Source organism: Etheostoma spectabile, unplaced genomic scaffold (genome assembly GCF_008692095.1).
Source record: "Etheostoma spectabile isolate EspeVRDwgs_2016 unplaced genomic scaffold, UIUC_Espe_1.0 scaffold00010888, whole genome shotgun sequence".
NCBI classification, from domain to species: domain Eukaryota; kingdom Metazoa; phylum Chordata; class Actinopteri; order Perciformes; family Percidae; genus Etheostoma; species Etheostoma spectabile.
This window is the reverse complement of record NW_022603875.1, coordinates 13,596-30,550: the sequence shown is the minus strand read 5'-3', so window position 1 is coordinate 30,550 and position 16,955 is coordinate 13,596. Positions and strand designations below refer to the sequence as shown.

Sequence of the window (16,955 nt, the reverse complement as noted above, 5' to 3'; positions counted from 1 at the left end):
AACGGGACAGGGAACAGGTAACAGGGCAGGGAACAGGTAAAAGCGGACAGGAGACAGGGGCCCGGTAACAGGACAGGGAACAGGAGACAACGGGGGACAGGGAACAGGTAAAAGCAGACAGGGGACAGGTAACAGGACAGGGAACAGGTAACGGGACAGGGAACAGGTAAAAGCGGACAGGAGACAGGGGACCGGTAACAGGACAGGGAACAGGAGACAAGTAACGGGGGACAGGGAACAGGTAAAAGCAGACAGGGGACAGGTAACAGGACAGGTAACAGGGGAGCAGAGGACAGGTCATCAACATCAGTCTCTACATATGGTGACGCTGGGTCTGTGTGAACGGGAAGATGACAGACAGGTGATGTCAGAGTTACCTGTCTTTGTGGGAGGGACTTGTTGCTCTGCCGGTTTGATTGACAGCTCCTGGGAGCCTTCAGGACGACAGTGTCCGGTCCCTCGATGGTCACGCAGTCCTGAGAATAAAGACACACCGTTAAAGTTCTCAGGGTTCTACGTTAAAGATGAACTGAAAAAAACTAAATTTTGATAACTTGGTTATGATAATTACAAATGAATTACACTAAAAATATTAATTAATATACACACCAAAATGAGGGACGGGCCTGTAGAGTCTGACTGTGAGGGACAGGCCTGTAGAGTCTGACTGTGAGGGACAGGCCTGTAGAGTCTGACTGTGAGGGACAGGCCTGTAGAGTCTGACTGTGAGGGACAGGCCTGTAGAGTCTGACTGTGAGGGACAGGCCTGTAGAGTCTGACTGTGAGGGACAGGCCTGTAGAGTCTGACTGTGAGGGACGGGTCTGTAGAGTCTGACTGTGAGGGACGGGTCTGTAGAGTCTGACTGTGAGGGACGGGCCTGTAGAGTCTGACTGTGAGGGACAGGCCTGTAGAGTCTGACTGTGAGGGACGGGTCTGTAGAGTCTGACTGTGAGGGACAGGCCTGTAGAGTCCGACTGTGAGGGACAGGCCTGTAGAGTCTGACTGTGAGGGACGGGCCTGTAGAGTCTGACTGTGAGGGACAGGCCTGTAGAGTCTGACTGTGAGGGACAGGCCTGTAGAGTCTGACTGTGAGGGACAGGCCTGTAGAGTCTGACTGTGAGGGACAGGCCTGTAGAGTCTGACTGTGAGGGACAGGCCTGTAGAGTCTGACTGTGAGGGACAGGCCTGTAGAGTCTGACTGTGAGGGACAGGCCTGTAGAGTCTGACTGTGAGGGACGGGTCTGTAGAGTCTGACTGTGAGGGACGGGTCTGTAGAGTCTGACTGTGAGGGACGGGTCTGTAGAGTCTGACTGTGAGGGACGGGCCTGTAGAGTCTGACTGTGAGGGACAGGCCTGTAGAGTCTGACTGTGAGGGACGGGTCTGTAGAGTCTGACTGTGAGGGACAGGCCTGTAGAGTCCGACTGTGAGGGACAGGCCTGTAGAGTCTGACTGTGAGGGACGGGCCTGTAGAGTCTGACTGTGAGGGACAGGCCTGTAGAGTCTGACTGTGAGGGACAGGCCTGTAGAGTCTGACTACCACCACCCGGAGGACGATCAGGTTCAGGCTCCTCTGAAGTACAGGACCGTTTGGGGGGGAGCGAGTGTGTGTGTGTGTTCGTGTGTGTGTGTGTGTGTGTGTGTGTGTGTGTGTGTGTGTGTGTGTGTGTGTGTGTGTGTGTGTGTGTGGTGGGGTGTGTGTGTGTGTGTGTGTGTGTGTGTTACAGTCATGCACTCTCCTTTATTGTCTCCAAGCACATTATGCATTTCAGGAAATAGACTGCTTATATATCGTGTCCATTTAGAGAAAATAGAAAAACATGGTTACGGTCCTGTTCCTTTAAGAGAACAGAGGCAGATAAATGGAAAATGTGATTGGACGAATTAATCCAATAGGATCGCTTGTTAGCTGCACGTAGGAGAGTTACCCCAGTTTGGACGCTGGATTCTGTAGTTTAGCTGAGACGGAGGACATCAGCTAGCTTAAGGGGGACTAGAGAGGGACGCTGGATTCTGTGGTTTAGCTGAGACGGAGGACATCAGCTAGCTTCAGGTGGACTAGAGAGGGACGCTGGATTCGTGGTTTAGCTGAGACGGAGGACATCAGCTAGCTTCGGGGGGGGCAGTAGAGAGGGACGCTGGATTCTGTGGTTTAGCTGAGACGGAGGACATCAGCTAGCTTCAGGTGGACTAGAGAGGGACGCTGGATTCTGTGGTTTAGCTGAGATGGAGGACATCAGCTAGCTTCAGGTGGACTAGAGAGGGACGCTGGATTCTGTGGTTTAGCTGAGACGGAGGACATCAGCTAGCTTCAGGTGGACTAGAGAGGGACGCTGGATTCTGTGGTTTAGCTGAGACGGAGGACATCAGCTAGCTTCAAGTGGACAAGAGAGGGACGTTGGATTCTGTGGTTTAGCTGAGATGGAGGACATCAGCTAGCTTCAGGTGGACTAGAGAGGGACGCTGGATTCTGTAGTTTAGCTGAGACGGAGGACATCAGCTAGCTTCAGGTGGACTAGAGAGGGACGCTGGATTCTGTAGTTTAGCTGAGACGGAGGACATCAGCTAGCTTCGGGGGGGGCAGTAGAGAGGGACGTTGGATTCTGTGGTTTAGCTGGGACGGAGGACATCAGCTAGCTTCAGGTGGACTAGAGAGGGACGCTGGATTCTGTGGTTTAGCTGAGATGGAGGACATCAGCTAGCTTCAGGTGGACTAGAGAGGGACGCTGGATTCTGTGGTTTAGCTGAGATGGAGGACATCAGCTAGCTTCAGGTGGACTAGAGAGGGACGCTGGATTCTGTGGTTTAGCTGAGATGGAGGACATCAGCTAGCTTCAGGTGGACTAGAGAGGGACGCTGGATTCTGTGGTTTAGCTGAGATGGAGGACATCAGCTAGCTTCAGGTGGACTAGAGAGGGACGCTGGATTCTGTAGTTTAGCTGAGACGGAGGACATCAGCTAGCTTAAGGTGGACAAGAGAGGGACGCTGGATTCTGTGGTTTAGCTGAGATGGAGGACATCAGCTAGCTTCGGGGGGGGCAGTAGAGAGGGACGTTGGATTCTGTGGTTTAGCTGAGACGGAGGACATCAGCTAGCTTCGGGGGGGGCAGTAGAGAGGGACGTTGGATTCTGTGGTTTAGCTGAGACGGAGGACATCAGCTAGCTTCAGGTGGACTAGAGAGGGACGCTGGATTCTGTGGTTTAGCTGAGATGGAGGACATCAGCTAGCTTCAGGTGGACTAGAGAGGGACGCTGGATTCTGTGGTTTAGCTGAGACGGAGGACATCAGCTAGCTTCAGTGGACAAGAGAGGGACGTTGGATTCTGTGGTTTAGCTGAGATGGAGGACATCAGCTAGCTTCAGGTGGACTAGAGAGGGACGCTGGATTCTGTAGTTTAGCTGAGACGAAGGACATCAGCTAGCTTAAGGTGGACAAGAGAGGGACGCTGGATTCTGTGGTTTAGCTGAGATGGAGGACATCAGCTAGCTTCAGGTGGACTAGAGAGGGACGTTGGATTCTGTGGTTTAGCTGAGACGGAGGACATCAGCTAGCTTCAGGGGGGGGGGCAGTAGAGAGGGACGCTGGATTCTGTGGTTTAGCTGAGACGGAGGACATCAGCTAGCTTCAGGTGGACTAGAGGGACGCTGGATTCTGTGGTTTAGCTGAGATGGAGGACATCAGCTAGCTTCAGGGAGACTAGAGAGGGACGGTGGATTCTGTGGTTCAGCTACCAGCTAGTAAAGGTATTATTATGGATCTGTGATATCGTGGGGGTCTGGGTTTATTTCTCCAGTCTGTGGTCGGAGTGCTAGCTTGTCATAAGAGCTTCCAGCGTATTTAGCTGCTAGCCCTTTCCCTCGGTCGGATCGCTGGGATCTAGCTCGGTGTTGGGTCAGGGTTAGGGTAAGTCTCTAACCGGGGTCAGGGTTAGTCTCTAACCTAGTCTCTAACCAGGGTCAGGGTTAGTCTCTAACCTAGTCTCTAACCGGGGTCAGGGTTAGTCTCTAACCAGGGTTAGTCTCTAACCTAGTCTCTAACCAGGGTCAGGGTTAGTCTCTAACCAGGGTCAGGGTTAGTCTCTAACCAGGGTCAGGGTTAGTCTCTAACCAGTGTTAGTCTCTAACCTAGTCTCTAACCAGGGTTAGTCTCTATTCAGGGTTAGGGCTAGTCTCTAACCAAGGTCAGGGCTAGTCTCTAACCAAGGTCAGGGCTAGTCTCTAACCAGGGTTAGTCTCTAACCAGGGTTAGTCTCTAACCAGGGTTAGTCTCTAACTTAGTCTCTAACCAGGGTCAGAGTTAGTCTCTAACTAGGGTTACGGTTAGTCTCTAACCTAGTCTCTAACCAGGGTTAGGGTTAGTCTCTTACCTAGCCTCTAACCAGGATCAGGGTTAGTCTCTAACCAGGGTTAGTCTCTAACCAGGGTCAGGGTTAGTCTCTAACCTAGTCTCTAACCAGGGTCAGGGTTAGTCTCTAACCTAGTCTCTAACCAGGGTCAGGGTTAGTCTCTAACCAGGGTCAGGGTTATTCTCTAACCTAGTATAACCAGGGTCAGGGTTAGTCTCTAACCAGGGTCAGGGTTAGTCTCTAACCTAGTCTCTAACCAGGGTCAGGGTTAGTCTCTAACCTAGTCTCTAACCAGGGTCAGGGTTAGTCTCTAACCAGGGTCAGTCTCTAACCTAGTCTCTAACCAGGGTCAGGGTTAGTCTCTAACCTAGTCTCTAACCAGGGTCAGGGTTAGTCTCTAACCTAGTCTCTAACCAGGGTCAGGGTTAGTCTCTAACCAGGGTCAGGGTTATTCTCTAACCTAGTATAACCAGGGTCAGGGTTAGTCTCTAACCAGGGTCAGGGTTAGTCTCTAACCTAGTCTCTAACCAGGGTCAGGGTTAGTCTCTAACCTAGTCTCTAACCAGGGTCAGGGTTAGTCTCTAACCAGGGTCAGGGTTAGTCTCTAACCTAGTCTCTAACCAGGGTCAGGGTTAGTCTCTAACCTAGTCTCTAACCAGGGTCAGGGTTAGTCTCTAACCAGGGTCAGTCTCTAACCTAGTCTCTAACCAGGGTCAGGGTTAGTCTCTAACCTAGTCTCTAACCAGGGTCAGGGTTAGTCTCTAACCTAGTCTCTAACCAGGGTCAGGGTTAGTCTCTAACCAGGGTTAGTCTCTAACTAGGGTCAGGGTTAGTCTCTAACCTAGTCTCTAACCAGGGTCAGGGTTGGTCTCTAACCAGGGTCAGGGTTTGTCTAACCAGGGTCAGGGTTAGTCTCTAACAACTGCACAAGAGTTCCTATGTGTGAAACCACAAATGGCAAAAAAATTCTTGAATCTTAATCACTACCTTTAGCATGTATAGAGCAGCATATCTCCACCAGACTCCATGTTAATAATCTCTACTTTTAGCGTGTATAGAGCAGCATATCTCCACCAGACTCCATGTTAATAATCTCTACTTTTAGCGTGTATAGAGCAGCATATCTCCACCAGACTCCATGTTAATAATCTCTACTTTTAGCGTGTATAGAGCAGCATATCTCCACCAGACTCCATGTAAATAATCACTACTTTTAGCATGTATAGAGCAGCATATCTCCACCAGACTCCATGTAAATAATCACTACTTTTAGCGTGTATAGAGCAGCATATCTCCACCAGACTCCATGTAAATAATCACTACATTTAGCGTGTGTAGAGCAGCATATCTCCACCAGACTCCATGTAAATAATCACTACTTTTAGCGTGTATAGAGCAGCATATCTCCACCAGACTCCATGTAAATAATCACTACTTTTAGCGTGTATAGAGCAGCATATCTCCACCAGACTCCATGTAAATAATCACTACTTTTAGCGTGTATAGAGCAGCATATCTCCACCAGACTCCATGTAAATAATCACTACTTTTAGCATGTATAGAGCAGCATATCTCCACCAGACTCCATGTAAATAATCACTACTTTTAGCATGTATAGAGCAGCATATCTCCACCAGACTCCATGTAAATAATCACTACTTTTAGCGTGTATAGAGCAGCATATCTCCAGACGCCGGCGGTGTTGCATTTAAATCGGTTCCCTTCGGAAGAGTTTCCTGTCTTTGACGGGAATAAAATAACGAATGTTAACTTTATGTTCTCTTGCTGACTTTATGTTAAAGTAAACTTAACGTTGGGTTTCCTGATGTAACGTAATTATATCAATTATAAAATAAAGAGTTTCGATGGGAACAGATTTTAGGGATATAATACAGATCTGATGTGAGCAATCAAAGCTACCAGATATTTAGTTCTGTATGACAGGCGCAAGATTTGAAAATCAATAATAATAATTTTTATTATTACTATTTTTAATTCCATTTATATCTGCATTCCTGTCATCAAGACTTCCCAACATGATGTCATTCATTAAATCGTGTCAAGAGGTGAGTCCTGATGCCGTCTCTCACCTGGAGGGGGCCTCGTCCTTATGACTCTCCCTCTTGATCTCAGCAGACGGGTCTGTCTGAGGACCTGAAGGAAGACACCCAGAAAACTGGTCAACCTTCGTCCACCAGCTGGATCGCCATGGCAACAGAAGGACAGAAGAAGAAACCATGATCAGTTCTCTTTAACAGTCAGTGCGTTTCCATGTTAACAGGTAACAACATGGGACAACATCACATGACCACTATGGGACAACATCACATGACCACCGTGGGAACACCATCACATGACCACCGTGGGACACCATCACATGACCACCGTGGGAACACCATCACATGACCACCGTGGGACATCATCACATGTGGGACACCATCACATGACCACCGTGGGACATCATCACATGACCACCGTGGGACACCATCACATGACCACCGTGGGACATCATCACATGACCACCGTGGACATAATCACATGACCACCGTGGGACAACATCACATGACCACCGTGGGACAACATCACATGACCACCGTGGGAACACCATCACATGACCACCGTGGGACACCATCACATGACCACCGTGGGACACCATCACATGACCACCGTGGGACAACATCACATGACCACCGTGGGACAACATCACATGACCACCGTGGGACACCATCACATGTGGGACACCATCACATGACCACCGTGGGACATCATCACATGACCACCGTGGGACACCATCACATGACCACCGTGGGACATCATCACATGACCACCGTGGGACATAATCACATGACCACCGGGGACAACATCACATGACCACCGTGGGACAACATCACATGTGGGAACACCATCACATGACCACCGTGGGACATCATCACATGACCACCGTGGGACACCATCACATGACCACCGTGGGACATCATCACATGACCACCGTGGGACATCATCACATGACCACCGTGGGACAACATCACATGACCACCGTGGGACAACATCACATGACCACCGTGGGACAACATCACATGACCACCGTGGGACAACATCACATGACCACCGTGGACATCATCACATGTGGGACACCATCACATGACCACCGTGGGACACCATCACATGACCACCGTGGGACACCATCACATGACCACCGTGGGACAACATCACATGACCACCGTGGGACATCATCACATGTGGGACACCATCACATGACCACCGTGGGACAACATCACATGACCACTATCATAAACATGTCCATGTTGATCATTTGTGTGTGTGTGTGTGTGTGTGTGTGTAGTCACCAGCACTGAGTTGTTGGTCAGGTCGACAACAGCAGCTTCTCCACCCTCAGAGGTCAGATCCTCCTCCTCTCAAAACTATATTCAGGGGAGATACAGACACTGCTTTAAAAGGAAAACCATAAAAGAATTAAAAAGCAGCTTTTATTTTGAAGGATCATAGATTTGGGGACTGACTGCACGTGGCGACCGTCTGGTAGCGATGCGCTACTAGAACCTTCTGGGACTGACACTGACTTTTAAAGACTCTTATTGTGAAATGCTAGTGTGTGTGTCACGTGTTTGTCTCGTTACCTTTCGTTGTGTTTATATTTACCCGTTACTCCGTTTCCATTGGTCCACGGTAACCACGGAGCTTTCTAGTGCGCACATTTAACAGCTGTAACTACGGTAATATGCTAACGCTAAACCCAGTAACCACGGAGCTTTCTAGTGCGCACATTTAACAGCTGTAACTACGGTAATATGCTAACGCTAAACCCAGTAACCACGGAGCTTTCTAATGCGCACATTTAACAGCTGTAACTACGGTAATATGCTAACGCTAACCCAGTAACCACCACGTGTTGATCATCTTACCGGGGCCGGGTTACCGGTGGCGGGTTACCGGGGCCGGGTAACCGGGGCCGGGGTCTCGTGCTGTAGTGAAAGGGAGTTTGTTGTTCACACCGGGGCTTTTATAGTCGGGCGGACTTCCGGGGTTACCGGAGGCGGTCCGGTTTAAATGATAGGTTATTAATATTATAAACCTGTATATCCCGTTAAATATATATAAACGTGTTTAGATTATATTTATATTACTAGATGTGTCTCATTACTCAGATTAGTATTTGGGCTGTTTTTAAAGCTTTAGAGAGACTTCCGCCTGAGCCCCCTGTAGTGAGAGAATGGTTTGGTCCATTTCAGGTGTGCTGCCGGGCTAGGGGGGGGGGGGGGGGGAACCAGCTGTATTTATGTATTTAGTTTATTTTACTTTTGTCTTTTTGACTCTTAAGTTTATTTCTTTTCTGGTTTTTAAAGTCTTTGATTTTTATTCTTTTGATATTTTGTATTTTGCCTTATTTTGGAAAATAAAACATCTTAATTATATCTCAGCTGTTGATTCATCTCACACACACACACACCACACACACACAACAACACACACACACCACACACACACACACCACACACACACACACACACACACACCTACAACACACACACACACCTACAACACACACACACACCTACCTACAACACACACACACACACACACACAGACGCACACACACTCTCACACACACACACACACACACCTACAACACACACACTCACACACACACACAGACACACTCACCAACACACACACACACACACACACACACACACACACACACACCACACACCACAAACACAAAGACACACTCACAAACACACACACACACAAACACAGACACAGACACACACACACCTACAACACACACACACACAAACCAGACACAGACACACACACACACCTACAACACACACACACACACCACACACACACACACACACCACACACACACACCCACACACACACACATCTATCTACCTACAACACCTTAACGTCTCATAGAGACATCACTGTGGGACATTCCACCGTAACGTCCCAAACCTGACAGCCAATCAGATCGGACTCGTTGTGATTTCAGAGAAACGTCTCAGAGACCTAAAGCTGAGAGACAGACTGAGCACGCTCAGTTGCTGCTTCACCGGCACCGCCTCACACAGCTGACACACACAGGTAAGAACACACACACTCACACAGTCACACACACACACACAACTCACACTGTATTTGTGATGTGTGAGATGCCATGGTCCTCCACCCGCGGAGGTACGATGCTCTCTCTGTTCCTGTTGAATCTTTTTGTCGGAGATGGAGAAAGCGAATCGGCGACCGACAGCTGATGGAGGGAATGTTAGCCGTGTTGGGCTTGGCTCACCCTGCTTTCCTTTTCTTTGCCAGCTCCTGGCTCCTGTGCGCACTTCTTTGGTTCTCTTCCACCAAGGGTTACCAAGCCTTAGCTGTTGAGGTGGACCAGATTTTCCTCAACAACCAGCAGCAGTTTGTGCATGCACTGCTTCCTGCACAGACCTGCCCTCCGCATTTGGAGATCATGTTTGGCACCGCGGCTGCAGGCATTCATTGGATCTTGGGTGGCTCGTTTTGGGACACCAGCTCATCTCACCTCCGACAGTATATGTAAATGTTATGTTGTTTACTCTTAAAACCTCTTCAGATACACTTGAAAATATATGATTTTCTCGCCTAAATTTTTACCCCCTAAAACATGCTGCAGTTTCCACATCCTCGGCCCTCTGTGATGACCCTGAGTTCATTGGGAAGTTAACACTCTCAGTTTGTAGTTTCTAGTGTTAGTGTGACACCAGGCCTTACTGACACAGAGCTACACAGGTTAGAACACAGAATCTCTATTTCCGTCCAAGTAAATCATCTGAAAAATTAATAAAAAGCACTACTGTAAGCATATTACATGGGCTACATACTAAAATAGTACCCTAGCCACATGTCTCAACTTAGAACAGAAAAAATCCAGAAGAAAATGACTTATAAAATGGATTTTATATGAATGTATTTCTACAGATATGTCTGTGCGTTTGTCTCATTTCTTATTTCTAAAAAAGCCAAAAAAGTGCTAAATACAAAACTTCTGAAATACAAAAACACATCTACATCACTCACACATATAGATAAAAGAAGTATATACATAGATTTATAGAAATAAGTAATCATAATTTGATGAAATGGTGAAATGCCATAAAAAGGCAATATTTTTGGTTTGAATGGGCTGGAGACCCTCTCAGGGAAAGTTTTTGTTGGCCATGTTTGATATCATTCAACTCGTCTTCTGATTGGCTCCACAGGGATGCCAGTTTTATGACCTCTTTCTCTAACTGGTCGGATCTGCTGTCAGTTTTTCCCATGTGGGCCCAATGGGGACTGTGGGATTTGATTGGCTGGTCTGAAGGATGTCTTGAGATAGGCTGATGCTATTGGCTGGGAACAGATATCAGTGGAAAGGGCAGAAGACACAGATTCTGACGGTGTGTGGAGGGAGAATGTAGCGCGCACAGGGGAAAAGATACACACTATCAAAACCGAGAAATGATGCATGATCTAGATTTCTCTTCATCGAAACTTGGCCAGAAACTACCAGATTGTGAGGGGACCAGATCATTATGGATTACAAGGCTTGGATATTCTAATACCTTGGAGTGTTTACGAAGTAGGAAACCCACGTTTACGGAGATCTTTCACCGCTGAGGATAAAGACACGAGGAGACAGGTAGGGATGCACGCTCATTTTATACTCAAATCTTTCTGTGTTTCTTTACTTCAGAACATGATTATAACCGCTGTAAGTCACCTTATGCTTTGTGTGTGGGCTCGATGGAATCAGGAGACTTAAAGCTTTCTAATAATGTGCTGCATGACCGTGTTGGTGACGATTTAATGCTTGCAATTCATGAAAGAAAACACGTTGTGGACAAACCGGTACCGTTTGAGGAACCGTGACGAAAGAGAGGTTAAAAAATTTGGTTTCGGGCCATCCTTTATGAAGTGGATTGAGATTATCTATTCACACCCTACCGCCTCTGTTATAACCAACCAAAATGTCTCAAGCCCTTTTACCATCGGTCGTGGAACTGGTCAGGGATGTCCCCTCTCCCCTTTCCTGTTCACAATTATTATTGAACCGCTAGCAATCAGTATTAGACAAAGCCTTTTCATTTCTCCTATCAACGTTTATGGACAAAAGCATCATATTTCACTGTATGCGGATGACATTCTTTTACTCATTTCCCACCCTCAAGCCTCAGTACCTCATCTTTTGTCTTTAATTAGTCATTTTGGCCGATTCTCCAGATTTTCTGTTAACTGGGATAAAAGTGAGTTAGTGCCAATCTCTAACCAAGCCGATATGACATTTATACAGTCTACCCCTTTTAAAAAAGCTTTTAAAGACTTTTCATATCTTGGTATAACTGTGACTAGAGACCCCGATGACCTTTTACAGAAAAATTGGGCTAATAAGATCGAGCAACTTAAACAGAGTATACAATTTTGGAAGACTCTTCCTATTTCTCTTGTTGGTAAGATCAATGCCATCAAGATGGTTGCACTGCCACGTTTTTTGCATCTCTTAAAGTCTCTTCCATGGTACATTGCCCAGGACTACTTTAAACAATTAGATTCAATTATTGTTCCTTTTATCTGGAACTACAAAGTCATCAGGATCTCCAAGAAACATCTATGTAAACCAAAAAATGTTGGTGGCTTTGCCTTATCGAATTTTATAATGTACTACAGGGCGGCTCATCTGTCTTTACTTGCCTGGTGGAGAAATGTCCATCATGTCCGATAGTTCTCACCCCCTACATGTAGAATTTAATTTGCTGCCCTCCGGTGTCCGTTTCAGTCGCCACCAGCCAAAACTAATAGGTACAAACTCTCCTCCGTCCCCTCTGCTGTCTCTCTGCTTAACTCTGGAGAAACTAGGTAATGTCGGCACATAAGGTACACTGGGGTTTAAGCTTTTAATGTTGTGGCGTTTATTTTTGCCCGTTGGTTTGAGACTGTATTTTAATTGATGTTGTCGTCTTTGTTGTCATGTACTGTGTGTCAATTTTTTGCTACTGCAGCAAAATGAATCGCCCCTTGGGGACAAATAAAGGTTTTTGAAAGGACTTTGAAAAGGACCCCCCTCCTCTTCTTATTCCTGCCCTGCTTGGCTGTGCATAGAACGGATGCTTTGTAACAAGACCTCTTTTCTGGCTATGCTCAACAGCCCCACCAAAGTTAGGAAGTCACACTATGGTAATAGCTTTGTAATCAATGGCACCATGTGCATATGGGAGCAGATAAAGCTCCATATCAAGGCTCCGAGCGTACATACCGAAACTCCAATTTGTGAAAATCATGCTTTCATACCTGGCCTAAATGATATTGCTTTTACTGCTTGGAAGCAGAAAGGCATTACAAGCGTAAGTGATTTGTATATTGGTGGAAATCTTTGCCTCATTTGGGCAGTTGCAAGCCAAATATAGAATACCGGCCTCAAGTTTTTTCAAGTTTTTGCAAATTAGAGATTTTGTTAAAATAACATACCAAACTTTGAAGTTCTGAATAAACACGATACCCTTGAGGCAATTAACAAATTTGAACCGGGCTCCAGAGGGGCAATCTCTGCTTTCCTGCGTACGCTTCACGGTGGAGCTCCGGTGAACACAGAGGTGTATCAACGGGCAGAGGAGCTGAATATGGAATTAAATGACAAAATTTGGGAAGAATATCTACGTAATGTGCAAAGGTGTTCAGTTAATACTAGACACAATCTGATACAGTTTAAACGCTCCATAGATTATATTATTCAAGAGAAAAGTTACACCCATTTTACCCTGATATCCCACCAGTATGCAACCGATGTAAGTCCCAGATAGGAACTCTAGCGCATTCTTTCTGGGCATGTAGTAAACTTCATTCATGCTGGAAGTGCATTTTTCTTTATTTTCTGAGGCTTTTGGTAAGAATCTGGTACCCGGCCCCTTGGTATCAATCCTGGGGGCCACAAGTGTCCTCCACTCCATCAATAAAGCTGAAGGAAGAGCCATTCAATTTGGGACGGTGATTGCAAAAAAGGTAATTCTACATGTATGGAAAATGGATTCTGTGCCTTCATATAGTTTGTGACTGCGAGAACTTTCAAATACTTTGCATCTGGAAAGACTGAGATTTTATAATGAAGACAGAGGAGACAAGTTTGAGAAGATATGGGACCCGAAACTGAATCATCTTTAAAATGTGAACCCTTAGACGTCGGCTATTTTATAAGAGCTCACTGTGAAAATGTGTGTGATTTGAAAATATCTATTTGTTTAACATTTTGTCTTAAGATGTATTTGTTTGTAGTATCCATCCTTACCATGACCGTGGAACATTATTGTAATCCCAGATGTGCTTTGTACTTTATGTTCAGTATATTTAGGTTGTTTTTTTTGTTAGGTTTTATTTCCGTTTCCCGTCCCCCTTTCCTTGTTCATTTCTTGAAAATCAATAAACATATTAAAAAAAAAAGAAAAGAAATCATGTTGTACTGTTTTCAGATATTAGGAAACAGAAATAAAGAAAATACACATTTCTTACAGCAACAAGAGATCTACAGCAAGTTATATATATATATATATATATATATATATATATATATATATATATATTATCTACAGCAAGTTATATATATATATATATATATATAATTATATATCTACAGCAAGTTATTATATATATATATATATATATATATATATATATATATATATATATATATATATATATATAACTCCATTTACCAAAGGCAGTGATTGGTGGAACAGGGAGCAGAGACAGACTCTGGTCCCTGTCAGATTGACAGCACTCTTGCCAATGGATTGGGGGGGGGGGGGGGGGCAATTATATTTCCCCACCCTTGGCAAGTTGCTCAAGGACACGTTGACATGTGCCCGGAGGAGGCTGGGATTGAACCACCAACCTTGTGGGTTAGGGACTATACCTAACCTCTGAGCCTTGGTGGTTTACATAAGCAATAACCTAACGTGCTGAATATTAACATGAATTAAACTATAAAACCCAAAACTTAACAGCTGTTTAACATACGATCAAAAGGTAAAAAAACAACATCAAAAAAACAACATCAGGGTTCCGATTGGATGATGTCTGGTGCAGGTAACCAATCAGAAGACAGAACCAAATCACCATGAAATAAAATCAATAAAACAAGAAATATATCAACAGCAAATGGAGGAAAACAGCCGGATATCAGCAGACTCCATGTTAATAATCAGGACTTCATCACCATTCAAAGGGGAAGAAACCAAATAAAACCCAGAACCAGATGGAGGAAGAACTTCATCCCAACAGGAAATATTACACTGTTGCACAATTAATCACAATTATATTAAAATCAAGGTATGGACTATTATACAATATCCAAATCACATAAGGGCGGGGGGGCAATATTGGTTAACCCTGCTAAAAAATACAACAATAAAAAAGATGAAAGAACGTTATAAAGAATGACAAAAATTTTGGAAAAAAGGTTAAAAAACGTGGGGGAAAAAAACACAAAGTCAGAAATAAAAAAAATGATAAAAATGTTGAAAAAGACCAAAACATTAAAAAAAAACAAAATGTTGAAGGTCAGTGGGAAGAACACAAGGGTTAAAGGCAGAGACTCTCCTACAGACTACACATCCTCTCCTACAGACTACACATCCTCTCCTACAGACTACACATCCTCTCCTACAGACTACACATCCTCTCCTACAGACTACACATCCTCTCCTACAGACTACACATCCTCTCCTACAGACTACACATCCTCTCCTACAGACTACACATCCTCTCCTACAGACTGCACATCATCTCCTACAGACTACACATCCTCTCCTACAGACTACACATCCTCTCCTACAGACTACACATCATCTCCTACAGACTACACATCATCTCCTACAGACTACACATCCTCTCCTACAGACTACACATCCTCTCCTACAGACTACACATCCTCTCCTACAGACTACACATCCTCTCCTACAGACTACACATCCTCTCCTACAGACTGCACATCCTCTCCTACAGACTGCACATCCTCTCCTACAGACTACACATCCTCTCCTACAGACTACACATCCTCTCCTACAGACTACACATCCTCTCCTACAGACTACACATCCTCTCCTACAGACTGCACATCCTCTCCTACAGACTGCACATCCTCTCCTACAGACTACACATCCTCTCCTACAGACTGCACATCATCTCCTACAGACTACACATCCTCTCCTACAGACTGCACATCCTCTCCTACAGACTACACATCATCTCCTACAGACTGCACATCCTCTCCTACAGACTACACATCCTCTCCTACAGACTACACATCCTCTCCTACAGACTACTCTCCTACAGACTACACATCCTCTCCTACAGACTACACATCCTCTCCTACAGACTGCACATCATCTCCTACAGACTACACATCATCTCCTACAGACTACACATCCTCTCCTACAGACTACACATCCTCTCCTACAGACTACACATCCTCTCCTACAGACTACACATCATCTCCTACAGACTGCACATCCTCTCCTACAGACTACACATCCTCTCCTACAGACTACACATCCTCTCCTACAGACTACACATCCTCTCCTACAGACTACACATCCTCTCCTACAGACTACACATCCTCTCCTACAGACTACACATCCTCTCCTACAGACTACACATCCTCTCCTTCAGACTACACATCCTCTCCTACAGACTACACATCCTCTCCTACAGACTACACATCCTCTCCTACAGACTACACATCTTCTCCTACAGACTACACTATTTTCTCTATTAACCAGATAAAGAGATAACCATACAATAATATCCAGCTTACATAAACACACACAGAATCCTTTACTTTCTATCCGGGCTTTTATTGTGAAACATGTGCAAGGTTCTATCCGGGCTTTTATTGTGAAACATGTGCAGGGTTCTATCCAGGCTTTTATTGTGAAACATGTGCAGGGTTCTATCCAGGCTTTTATTGTGAAACATGTGCAGGGTTCTATCCAGGCTTTTATTGTGAAACATGGGCATGGCTGCCATCTTGTGGCGCTGCTACATTACTACATGGCTGCTAACCTTCCTAATACAGCTCCTCCTGCTACTGCTGCTGCTGCTGCTGCTGCTAAAGTTACCCCCCCAGTGCCCGGAGGTACAAGGACCATGAGTCCAAGTCCCGTTACAGCTCCTACTCCCCCTGCTACTGCTCCTCCTACTACTTCTTCTTCTACTGCAGATACTCCTACTATAACTCTTCCTGCAACTCCTCCTGCAACTACTGCAGCTACTCCTAGTACTGCTAAATTAGAAGTGAACAGACATACAAGGAGCAGGACTGCTCCTACTGCTGCTCCTACTTCACTTTTTGAAGCTCCTCCTGCTACGACTGCTAACACTCCTACTGCTAAACTAGCCCACCAAGAGACCAGAGATGCCAGGACCAGGACTATTGCTATTGCTGCTCCTACGCCTCCAGCAACATATCGTGTTCTTCTGACTTCACCTGTTGTCTCCTGCAAATTTCTTATCTGAATTTTCTTCATTAACTCAAACTGATAAGGAGAGATGTGGTGCTTCTCTCCTCTCAGAACCACGTCCA

General features: G+C 45.6%; 1 long non-coding RNA gene across 1 annotated transcript; it reads right to left on the bottom strand.

Moving 5' to 3' along the window:
• Positions 1-5,822: 5,822 nt before the first annotated feature.
• On the bottom strand, positions 5,823-8,542 carry LOC116679364 (uncharacterized). The gene is made up of 3 exons (XR_004329490.1): positions 8,283-8,542; positions 7,693-7,767; positions 5,823-6,543 (listed from the first exon to the last, which is right to left on the bottom strand). It is a non-coding gene; the product is annotated as an uncharacterized LOC116679364 (long non-coding RNA).
• Between the last annotated feature and the right edge of the window lie 8,413 nt (positions 8,543-16,955).